The 12,646-nt window shown below is 37.9% G+C and overlaps 1 pseudogene across 1 annotated transcript; it reads left to right on the top strand.

The window, feature by feature from the left end:
* The first annotated feature begins 8,133 nt into the window (after positions 1–8,133).
* Positions 8,134–9,326, top strand: LOC306858644 (POU domain, class 3, transcription factor 2-like; annotated as a pseudogene). Its single transcript has one exon. The product of its transcript is annotated as a POU domain, class 3, transcription factor 2-like (transcript).
* The last annotated feature ends 3,320 nt before the right edge of the window (positions 9,327–12,646 follow it).

Below are 12,646 nucleotides of genomic sequence, written 5' to 3'. Positions count from 1 at the left end.
AAAAAGAAATTTATAGAAGAACAGTGTTTGAAGAAGTTTTCATATTAGTCTGTTTTGGTTTTAAGAGTTCAGGAGTAGAATCTGAATCAGAATATGAGTTATAATCAAAGGATCAGGATTAGAACCAGGAACAGAATCCGAATCGAAATAATAGTCAAAATTAGAATCAGAATATGAATCAGAATCAAAGGATCAGAATCAAAACAAGTCATAAACAAACAAGAAATGTATGAAAAAAAAAATCAAGTTCCCATAGTCTGTTATGGTTTTTAAGAGGTCAAGATCAGAATCTGAATGAAAATGAGAGTCAAAATTATAATCAGAATATGAATCATAAACAACGGATCAGGATTAGAATCAGGAATAGAATTTGAATCAAAATCAGAGTCAAAATTAAAATCAGAATAGGAGTCATAATCAAAGGATCATAATTAGAATTAGGAACAGAAACAAAATAAGGTCAGGATCAAAATCTGAATCAAAATTTTGTCAAAATTAGAATCAAAAAGTACTAAATGTAGCTCTACTGGTTACCATGGTAAATGCTAAAAAGTTTTTAATCAACCATAAAGAAATTGCATGATTTTCAAGTTCCTCGTTGTCTCTGCACATATTATGAGCTGGAAAAGGCTGCAGGTTTCTTCAAACATGACTGTACACACAGAAGAGCAGCTGAACGCTCACTTTAAACATTGACTTTACACCAGCAGCGGTTCAATTCTACAAACATTACCAAACACGTTTAATACGACTCAGAATGCTTTGTCAGAACTGAGACAGTGTCAAGTTATATTCAATCTATCAACTGCCACGATGTGTTTCGGCAGCTCAAAGTGTATGCAGCTGACAGGAAATTACTAGTACCTTTTAGTATGGAATATTTCTTTGAAAGGAATAATAAGGTGTTTTTTTCTCATGAATGTGGATATGTTTACTTAAATCTAATAAAAACAGACTACAACCTCCTAAAATGAGGCCTTTTTAGCATGACACTGGACAGTAAGGGGAGTTTTGGGAGAGGATGGAGGTCTAAACGGTTGCCATGGTGCCACAGGGTCGTGGGGGTCACAGCTGCAAGAGGCAGCTTTAGGAGATCGTTAACAATTGGGGGTCCACTAATCACACACACACACACACACACACTTACAGAGGCAGCTTTAAATGGAGCACCAGCACCAGTGCAGACCGCTTCACTCTTAGCAGGAATTTCTGTGAGCAGCCACTCAGCCTTTCTCTGTTTCACCCCTTCATTCTGCAAATCTCTCACCTCTAGCCCCTCTGTTGGGCCAGCAAACCACTTCACAATCCCACCCTCCCACTCGCACACACACAAACACCGCAAGATGTCCTTGGTCCTTTATGGCGGAGGACAGATGGTGTCCTGCCTTAAACCACTCAATTCTTTTTTCCCTTCTTTCTCTATTTTTTATCTGTTCGGGAAGGGGGAGACAGGCTCTTGGGAAAGTGACCTAAACGTGGTGAACGCTTTAGTGAGGCTTGAGTGGAGAAAGAGAGAAATGTGCATTAAAAAGCTGAATTTGATGTTTGTCTCAAACTTTTTTAACCATGCATTTAATGGACAATCATATACTCACAGACGTATTTTAACCCCCACTTACCCACACACCCAAACAAAGAGGTATTATTCCTTACTAATGTGTAGTTGGACCATATAGTGCTCACTAACAGCTTAAAGGCCAATTCACACCGTACAGACAAACGCCAACAAACAAGTTGGCTCAAATTGGCCGTTGGATTTAGAATCCTCTGAAAAATAACTGTCATGTTCACACTGCACCAACACACACCGACCAACTATCTATAAGCATGTTCAGTCGGTTGAAAACAAACTCCAACCAATGCCAACAGAGGTAACACACTGATCCAACAAACTCCAACAGGCTAGTTTGTTGGAGTTTGTTGGCGTTTGTCTGTGCGGTGTGAATTGGCCTAAACACACACACACATCTTCCATTCCATCTCCGCTATGTGACCAGACTTTCACTGTTAACCTGTGCTTGATGCACAGATTCAGCTCTTCTTCAGCTGTTAGTGTGGCCATCAGTGTTCAACTGGAGAGATTAACAGCCATTTTAACCCCTAGTTCAGACAGCTGTATTGATCTGAACTGATATACTTCTCTATAAATCCCCAGCGAGACAAACCGGACTTGAAATCTGGGTTTAATCTGAGGTTAGCCCATCTCTATCGATCCACGAGGGCTTTCAAGATTTGCTTGTTCTAGAAGAGTGTTCTGAGGTTCATGAGGGGAGTATTAATGTTCTTGAATCATGGGAATGTTCTGATGCTGGAGTTCACATATAAAGAGAGTTCTAATGTGTTTATATACATACATGAGGATAATTTCAATGTTCTAGAATCCTTGGAGAGTTCTGCTGCTGTAGTTCACACATTAATATTCTACAGTTCTGAAGTTTATGACTATGTTGTAGATATCTAATGGCCTTGAACAGAATTTTACCTACCTAGATCACTAGAATGTTCTAATGTTGCAGACACTAGAAGATTTGTAATGTTCTTGAATGCTATAGAATGTTATAGATATCTAATAGTCTAGAACACTGAAGATGTTTTAATGCAGATGTTTATACAATTTAAAGCAATTTTACTGTTATAGATCACTGTAATATTCTGATGTGAGGACTCAGGTCACATTACGAGAGTTCTAATGCTCTAGAATGCTACAGAATTGTATATGTATCGAATGGTCTAGAACATTGAAGATGTTTTGGTACTAATTCACACATTTTACTCAATTTTATGTGAACAGAATATTTTTGTTCTACATTACTAAAATTTTCAGAGGCTGAGGACACACTGAAGTGTTCTAATGTTCTAGAATGCTCTATAGAACATTACAGATATCTTAATGGTCTAGAACATTGGAGGTAGTTTGATGGTGAAATTCATGCACTTTTACTTAATTTCACTTCAACAAAAGTTTACTGTTCTAGATGACTGGAATGTTCTGATGCTGTAGACACATTAGGAGAGTTCTATTGTTCTAGAATGCTATAGGACATTATAGATATCTAAGGGTCTAGAACACTAAAGTATTTTGATGCTGATATTCACATATTTTTACTTCAACACAATTTTACTGTTCCAGCTCCTTGGAGTGTTCTGTTGCTGAAATTTTGATGCATATTTCACATGATGTTTTCACACCATAATGATCTAGAACTTTGAAGGTGTTTTGATGGTGATAATCACACATTTTTACTAAAATTTACTTGAACAGAATTTTGTTGTTCTAGATCGCTGGAATTTTCTGATGCTAAAGACACATTAGGAGAGTTCTAATGTTCTAGAATACTGAAGTTTATGCCTACATAGATATCTAGAACACTGGTGGTGTTTGATGCTAATATTCACACACAAAGAGAATTTTACTGCTCTTGATCACTGAAATGTCCTGAGAGTTCTAAGGACAGTTCTATGCAGGGTCGGCGCCAAGGGGGTGGGGTTTGGGTTAATGGGTCATTCGCGGGCCGTGCCCCCCCAAACGAGTTACTGTGCCCCCTGAAGTCTGAAGTCATTTGCTGAAGTCATTTGCACTACAATCCCTAACTGAAACCAAAGACGGCGCTAGTTGTGATTGTATTACCCATTTCAGTTGTGTCAGTTTCTGATATACAGAGTTGCCATGGACGACAGTGAATATTATGAAAAATCAGACCACCAAATTGAGCTGCTGACCAATCAGAAGCAGCATATCCTCAATGTTAAATGTGCTAGCTACAATCATGAGGTTGTTGTGACACTGAGGTTTAAGCATACACATACATCATATGCTTTCATTTGGAAGAAAATTTAAAGCCACAGCGACCATGAAAACATGACATATTTATACTCTCACATCCTCAGAGAATAGGTCAGGATGCAAAACGAGCAAAACACCCATGTGGATTTTTAATGGCCTGTTGCACTGGCGGTAAAATCCAATCAGCCATTAAACTACCAAACTCCTGCAGTCCAGGAGAAAAAGAGACTTAAGTTTTATTTCCATCAAGTCATAAAAGTTCAGGGAACAGGGGAATCAATCAGCGCTATCAGGCTGCGAGTTAGCCGCCTTCCAAAGATCTTGGACAATCAACTAAATATCTTAATGACTTTGGATTTGCACATTACAGTTTTATCATAACTGTCTAAGCTTCTCAGACAAAGATTTACACCCATTATCTAAATAATACCCCTAATTAGTGTGTTCATTATATCCTCCCACACAAAGCCAGAGACACAGACACCTCTGGATTACATACTTAATCTGATGATGCAATGTCATTTTCCCACTCACTGCAACCAGCGCCAAATGTTTGTCACAATCAGGCGGAAAATACATAATCCTCATAAATGCTCTAAATTAGAGGAACATCATAGCAGACATGGAGCTAAAATCTGAATGCTCAGACCATAGAAGGGATAGAAGCAGGAGCTCAAATTATAACCCCATTAAAATCCAAAACCTTTGTGAAAAATATATGTAATTCTGCATTTGTTGTAATAACGGATGTACCCGCCGGGCTTCCAAAGTAATCATATTTAAACAACTACCCAATAAAAATGACAGAGCTATTGGGTGTAAGAGGAAAAAGAGCAAAACAAATATTATTATTACTGTGATTATTAAATATTAATATATGTATTGAGCATACAGTATACAGAACTTATCTTATTTTAGCTATGATATTTAATATAAAAATATAGCTGATCGTGAGTTTTCAAAGAAGTGGTTTTAATTTATTTTTTTTTATATATATATATTTGTTCAGTGAAATATTGCAAGCACAAGCATTTTATTTTTTTAAACAGTACTCTTCAGATTCACTTTCACACCATATTGTTTTCGAAACAGGTGGTTTCTGAAGGGTTTGATCTAATGTCACATGTGACGAGCCGGTGTTTCTGCTGCATGTATGTGTGAGAGAGTGTGTTTGGGGTGCTGTTGACCCCAGTTTTGCCATACGCAGTGGGGGCCTTAATACAGAGAGTTGAACTGCCCCTCTTTTATAAGGAGCATAATAGCCATTCGCTCACAGCTGACCAACACTATCAAAGGGAGAAGAGGCATGTGGGATTACAGATTTAACGAGTCCTTTGTGCAGACTAATTACATGTGAATGAGGGTCTGTAGGAGCTCATCCACCCCTTATATCTACCACAGGTGAACCCCAAACAAACCCCACACACATTCAAACTGACAGAAAACACAGCACAACGTAAAATGATATATATATATGTACTGTATGACATAAACTGCAATTGATTTGTTTTAAGTGCATTTTATTGAAAAGCAATGAAAAATGCTAAAATATTTTTCAAAGTAGCAGACAAAGATTACTGAAGGATGTTTTACAAAAAAAGATACTATTGCAGTTTTTCTACTGCAAAAATGTAATTCAGTGTGTTACTGGCCATTTCTTTGTGATTATGTAAACTAACAATTTCTGAATAAAAATTGTTACTATGCCAAACTAAACTTTTTTTCAGTAGGAATAATTTTATGTATTACCAATGTACTTTTTATCACTCTTTATAGAAATATGATTTATACATCTGTATACAATGTATAGTTTTTTATATTTTGAAAATGTTATTCTTTATTTATTATTTATACTGTTCTTATTTTTTCCCCTATGTTTTACTTTTTACTGTTTTTTCTACAATATTCTACTTTTTATTCATTTTCCTTTCTTTTATATTGATTTCATACTTAATAGTTTACTAATATTATTATTGCACTATAATTTCATTGCTCTACATCTGATATACATCACACACACACATATACAGCTCAACAGATATTTAAAGCATATTAAAATATGTTTTTAATATTTCCAAAATGTTTTCATGTATAGGCTACTAATAATATACATAAACAACCAAACTGTATTTAAAAAGTATATATTTTCTTGTATATATTTTATATATTTATTTATTTTATTATAAAAAAAATGATGGGCTTTATGGAAAGTTATTAGTCAGTGTTACCAGACTGTTCTGTTCCTGCTATGGAGAAAGAAAAAAAAAAGGTCTAAAAAGAAAAATCTCCTTGATGATCATGTTTTGAATTGAAACATTTAGTTACTCTACAGTCCTATCTAATTAAACCATGAGAAATTAAATAACTCCAGCACAGAGTCGATATAATTACTGCTAATTTATTGCTCAAATTATTCACCATTAATTCTTATTCTTTCAAACGCAGATTGGAGGAACTATATCAGAGAGATAACTGTTGAATAATAATAAACGCTAGGCCTTTTCGTCCCTTTAACGGGTCTAGCATCGTTTATGTGTTATTAGGATGTGTAATTGAACAGCCCACAGTTTGCATATTACTTTATTAAGCTAATGTGTTTTCTGCTTGGCCATGCATGACTGTGTTAAAGCTTCTGAATCTTAAAATTACAACTCAATTAACACGACCGCTCCTTGTGTTTCACCAAAACTCGTGAGCATTTGGCAATCTGCACTCAAAATAAGTATCATGGGACTATCATGCTTTTTTAAACATGCATGTATTTTTTGCACTGCACACAGATATGCATTATAAAGAAGTGCAAAAAATGTGTGGAGAACAGTGCATGTGGGTGCATGTTTACAAAAGGCCATGGCTGGGGTGGAGGTAGAGTCTGCCATTCACCTCTTTCTGGCCCTGCGGCCCTGCGATGCCCTGCATGTGCTTTTCAGGCTTTGAAATGGGCTTTATGTGCACGGGGAGAGAGAGAGAAAAGGCTCGAGCAGCTGTGACGTGGGCGGCGTTGTTTCATTCACCTCTCGCCATGGCAACGGACAGGGGCCCGAGAAATATGCCCCCTCCTTGAGCCATGAGAGAGACACAGAGAGACTCTGAAATCCCATCAGAACACAGAGTGCTGTTATTTCAGCCATATAATAATATAAACAAACAGAATTATTATAATGTCATCTGAGTCTAAAACAATTATTAATGCTCAGATACCCATTTAATTATCATATACACTGTAAGGATGGCTAGCATTACACTATTGGGATTTTTTTAGCCTTCATTTTAAGTTAAATTAAAAAAAAGGGTGGCCAATGTCAATAAGCAGTCTTGAGCTCACTGCACTTTTTCAACCATTTTGAATTTAATTTCAACGAAGAAATTAATGTTTAAATTATAATTTTTATGAAGAAAATTAAGTTCAAATTTGAGTAGAAATGACAAAGTATTGTGAAACAGAATTTAAAAGGATGGAATGATGGCGATATTTTAAAGTGTAGGTCACTTTTCTGAATTTATGATTAATAGTCTTTTTTATTATTATTTTTTTATATATATTTTTATTGAAGGAAGAACAGGGTGACATTATATACAAGAGTTGACAAACATTCTCTTCTTTTTTATTTTTCTATTTGAAATATATTCTTTTTAATTCATTTTTATTGTTGAAATGCATTTTGTTTTATCCAGTTATTTTAACTAAATATAAGATATACATATTTAAAAAAAACGTTTGCGCTTTTGTATTGTCTTTATCATTTTTTTATTTATTAATTTATTTGAACTACAAATGACTGTATGTAAGAAATATTTAAAAGAACAATATAAACCTATTTTTAGGTTTACTTTTAGGCCAATATATATTTACTATTGCATAGAGAGAGAGAGAGAGAGAGAGAGAGAGAGAGAGAGAGAGAGAGAGAGAGAGAGAGAGAGAGAGAGAGAGAGAGAGAGAGAGAGAGAGAGATACACAGTTAAATATATACAATTAGGTTTTTGACAAATTTATTTAACATTTATTTAAAAAACTAACATGATATATAATAAACACGTTTATAAAAAATATTTAAAAATGTTTCATATGCTAGTTTTCACGGATAATATTAAAAACGTGTTTATTCCTTTTTGAACAAAACACTCATAAAATAACCAATAATAACGAAATTAATCTAAAATGATTCATTTAATTCTATTGGAATGACTATCTTATAAGTAACAGCCAAGTAAAACAACAGCATATTACTACTAAATTGTGAAGCATTTAAACTTAAAGAAAAAGTTTACGAAAGCTAGGCTGGATACCTTTGGAGCCCATTGCGCCCTGTCACTGCTGATCGCTCTGTGCCTGTTTTCAGTGGAGCGCAATGGGATGGGGCTTCGGTGTCGACTCTACTGTGACCAATGAACGCGCCGCTGCCGCATCTGTCAAGCGCTTCTGACCAATCGACAGCAGCGCGAGGCGGATCTCAGGTGCGCGCCTCTGCGTCCTCGCGGCTCTGGCGCGCTGGGGAGCCGCCTGTGGCACAGAGTAGCTGTGGAAACTATGGCGACCGCGGCGTCCAACCACTACAGCATCCTCACGTCCAGCTCGGAGCCCGGCAGCATGCAGCAGACGCCGCCGCAGGCCTACAGAGACGCGCACAGCCTTCTGCAGAGCGAGTACACCACCCTGCAGAGCAGCGGCAGCACGCTTGGCCATGCGCACCAGTGGCTGACGGCGGCGCTGTCTCACGGGGGAGAGGGGTCGCCGTGGCCCGCCAGCCCGCTGGGCGAGCAGGACATTAAGCCGGTGGAGGAGCTGCAGCATTCGCCGAGGCAGGCGCATCTGGTGCAGCAGAGCCAGCAGCATCACGAAGCGGGCGCTTGGCGCGCCACCACCATGCCGAGCATGAGCACCTCCAACGGGCAGAGCCTGATCTACTCACAGTCCGGGTACGGCGAGCCGGGGATGCACCACGAGGAGCACCACAGCCCTCATCTGAGCGAGCACGGCCATCCGCAGAGCCTGCACTCAGACGAGGACACGCCGACCTCAGACGACCTGGAGCAGTTCGCCAAGCAGTTCAAGCAGCGCCGGATCAAGCTGGGTTTTACACAGGCGGACGTGGGGCTCGCGCTGGGCACCCTCTATGGCAACGTCTTCTCCCAGACCACCATCTGCAGGTTCGAGGCGCTCCAACTGAGCTTCAAGAACATGTGCAAACTCAAGCCCCTGCTGAACAAATGGCTAGAGGAGGCGGACTCCACCTCGGGAAGCCCGACCAGCCTGGATAAGATCGCGGCGCAGGGGAGGAAGAGGAAAAAGCGGACCTCCATCGAGGTGAGTGTCAAAGGGGCCCTGGAGAGCCATTTCCTTAAGTGCCCCAAACCCGGCGCGTCGGAGATCAACTCGCTGGCGGGAAGCCTGCAGCTGGAGAAGGAGGTGGTGCGGGTTTGGTTCTGCAACCGGCGGCAGAAGGAGAAGCGAATGACGCCCCAAAACGGACCGATGGCCGGGAACGAGGATGTGTACGGGGACGCCTCGCCTCACCACGGCGCGCAGACACCTGTTCCGTGAGAAAGGGGCGGCCTGAAACATAATCGACTGTCTCTTTGTCCCGGTCACAAGCCCGCTCGGGGCGGACCGACGGTGATGAAGTGTCTCTGTGTGTGGCACCTCCGAGGGCGCGGAGAGCGCGCGTGGTTGCGCGAACAATATACGGGCGCGGGCGCCAGAAAACACGCTCTGAGGCGTTACGCGTCGCGGCTGAACCTAAAGAGGGAACGTAAATATTCTTTTATTTAAGAGAGTTCTTTTCTCAAGTCCGGGGATCTGTGAAAGCATCATATCACTTCCAACCGAAAGCTGTGAAAAAAGGCGTCAGGGGCGCGCCATCTTCCCCTCATGACCACAAAAGGTTTCTTACTGATTGAAATGAATCCGTTGCAGTCTACTGTATTATCTTCCATATATTAATGGAAAATGTTTCGTTATTATTATTATTATTATTACTATTATTGTTGTTGTTGTTTCCGTCACGATCACAAAAGGTTTAATACTGATTAAAATTATATCTGCATTTCTTTCGCCTTTACATATTAATGGCAATAAATAACCTAATCATAATCATAATAATAAACTAAATATCTCCAAATTATTTCAATAAAAAGATCCAAAAATTCCTAATACAAAAAATGAACAATAACAATAATATTTATTATTGTTATTTTATTGTTATTATTAACATTATGTACATACTAACTTATCTAAAAGTATCGCTGTTAATTGCAAACGTGATCAATTCTTTAAAAGTCTAATTTCGGTAACAACAAAGGCTGCCAAGTGCTGCTGTGTGTCTTTCACAGGCAAAGCAGCCCGATTTCATGCAGATCACGAATTCACACTGCTGGTGCAAAACAGAGGCCTGAGGAAACAGTCAAACCCAGTGTTGTGGATCATAGCGAAATTTCTACTCACAAATAAAATTAATGGATACCAGCTCTTTATAATAACCACCGAGTTTGGGTTTTCTTAACACTTATTGAATTTCTATTAGCGTGCACCAAAAGCGTTCATGATTTGAGACAGTGGCTTGTTTATTAAGATTCTTCCTCCTCTTAATTTAAATATTTTTTTTGGTTATTTAACCTTTTATAATTTAGGTAATCTAAAATAAACCAAAACTGACTGAAAGATAACAACAAACCAAGCTTTTATTTAATTTCAGTCATTTGTCTGGAAACGCTTCATATGGAAAGGACAACATGCAAAAACTACATTGATGATTATATAATAATAATAATAAATATAATAGCCTAATAATAATAATAAAATGTAATAATTATCACAGTAACACCGTTCAAGATTTAAAAACGTAATCATAATAATATTCGACTAATAGAGACCAGTTATTCTTGCCCATTATTATTATAGTAACATTGTGTGATTTTGTGCGTCAACTAAATGTATAAGCCTCAACATGTTTGTATCTGTTTGCTCTTTTGTGTTTCTTGTTTCTCTTAAATTGGTCTCTTTTTCTTTAACTGGAAATATTACACCAGCTGTGTTACGCTGATTTGATGGCCCGCATCGAAAAACAAGGACATTGTGCTGGATTTTTCATTTGGATTTTCTATGGCTCTGTGAATACTTGTATATTTGTGCACTTAACCTGGCACTGCCAAAGCACAAGCTGTCAATGTGCCCTATTGAGACCAGTAATGTCTTTGGTTTTGACAGAAAAATTGCACAGTTTTTAAACGCCTTTTGTCATTAAATGAATACGTTTTATAAAGAAGTGCCTCTCATCAATCTGTGCCCCGCGCGTAAAGATCCTCAAGATAAATGGATTCACAATTTCACGCGTTATTCGAGCATCAAGGCTGTTGAATATAATGTTGCCTCGGGATGAGATGATGCTGTAGATCCATCGCAGCCCGTTGCAATTCCTTCGCTTCGATTTCTGCGTGACCATGCAGGCAAATGTTTGCCATTTCACCGGTAATCAAGACGGATTTGAAAGAGATCGGAGACGTACGTGAATATTTTATGATGCTATTCTGGATCTAAATAGGACTTGTTTTTAAAAATTCCAACGAGAAAATGGCTTTACAACACATTCGTGAAAACAAAATAACAAACTATTGCTAGTGATCTGTTAAATCATATTGTAATAATAGCTTTTAAACGACAAAATATAGCCTATTGCCTATTTATCAGACGGTCTTTTCAAATATCATCGGCCATTTCTTTGAAATCAGTTTAGCCTACTGCTCCATCAATGTACAATTTTAGGAAAACGAGTAAAAGACTAAATGTCAATTTTATTTACTGTGTGTTTATAATGAATAGTGAATCCTAGGGCCTTGGAAAACTGCGTAAAGCCGCATTTGTGTGTGTGTGTGTGTGTGTGTGTGCTATGAGCGCCATCTATTGACTATAATGTGTTGGAGAATTAATGAAATTGAGATATTACAGTTGTCTATCTGTTTGCATGTTCTGTTTAGTCAAATATACTGAATATGAGCTTGGGGTGTATTTTATAAATACAGCCCGTTTCTAGTCACTCATCTTGTCTGTTGTCAGTGCAGATGGTACCTGGCTGTAAGGTGCAAGTCAAAAGGCTCAAGTCGTTGTATATTGATTGTGAATCATATTAATTTTGATTATTGCCGTGGGAGTATCAGTTTTTCCTGACCAGGTTGTGTTTGAGAGAAAATTCTTGTTTTGAAGCAGGTGGCACATAAAAACTTAATGATTGCTTAAAACTGGATTCGTTTGAAAACCTCGGTGTTCTCTGAATCTGATGTCGGATGTCTAACAATCTGGCACACAGGACAGGCAAGTGTTTAGTTTGAATGTGCGAGACTTCCGTTTCATTAGATGCTATAAACTAAAATAATAACAAATATTTGCGTTACAAACCAGTGTGTTTATAATTACGATATTATTATTCAAATCATATAACAAATACCAGTTTGCAATATAACGGATTATTTTTGCAAGGCTAAAATAACTGGCACATTCACAAACAGCTGCTTCCGCTTTTACGTCAAAAATAAAGTGGATATTGAATTTTAAATTAAGATATTAATAGCTGATTTAGATGAACTGAGTTAGTAAATAAATAAAATACAACTACAACAGCACAATAAAATGTTTTTTAGAATTATTTAGCTAATTTCACTAAGCAACCATTTACTATTATATTCTAAATCATGTATCTATTAGTAACGAATATTAAGAGTTAAAGAATTAACTCAGAAACCACACAACCAGAAGCTGTTCATGTGATATTTCATGAAATATTTTGAATATCTTTAACACATTCTCCAGACAATTTTGGTTCCTTTATGTTAGAGTGATCATTAGTTCATGTACACAACCCCTCCCTCCCC

This window comes from Barbus barbus, assembly GCF_936440315.1.
Source record: "Barbus barbus genome assembly, chromosome: 39".
Classification (NCBI taxonomy): Eukaryota; Metazoa; Chordata; class Actinopteri; order Cypriniformes; family Cyprinidae; genus Barbus; species Barbus barbus.
Note: the sequence above shows the minus strand (reverse complement) of the source record. Positions and strands in the feature narration are given on the sequence as shown.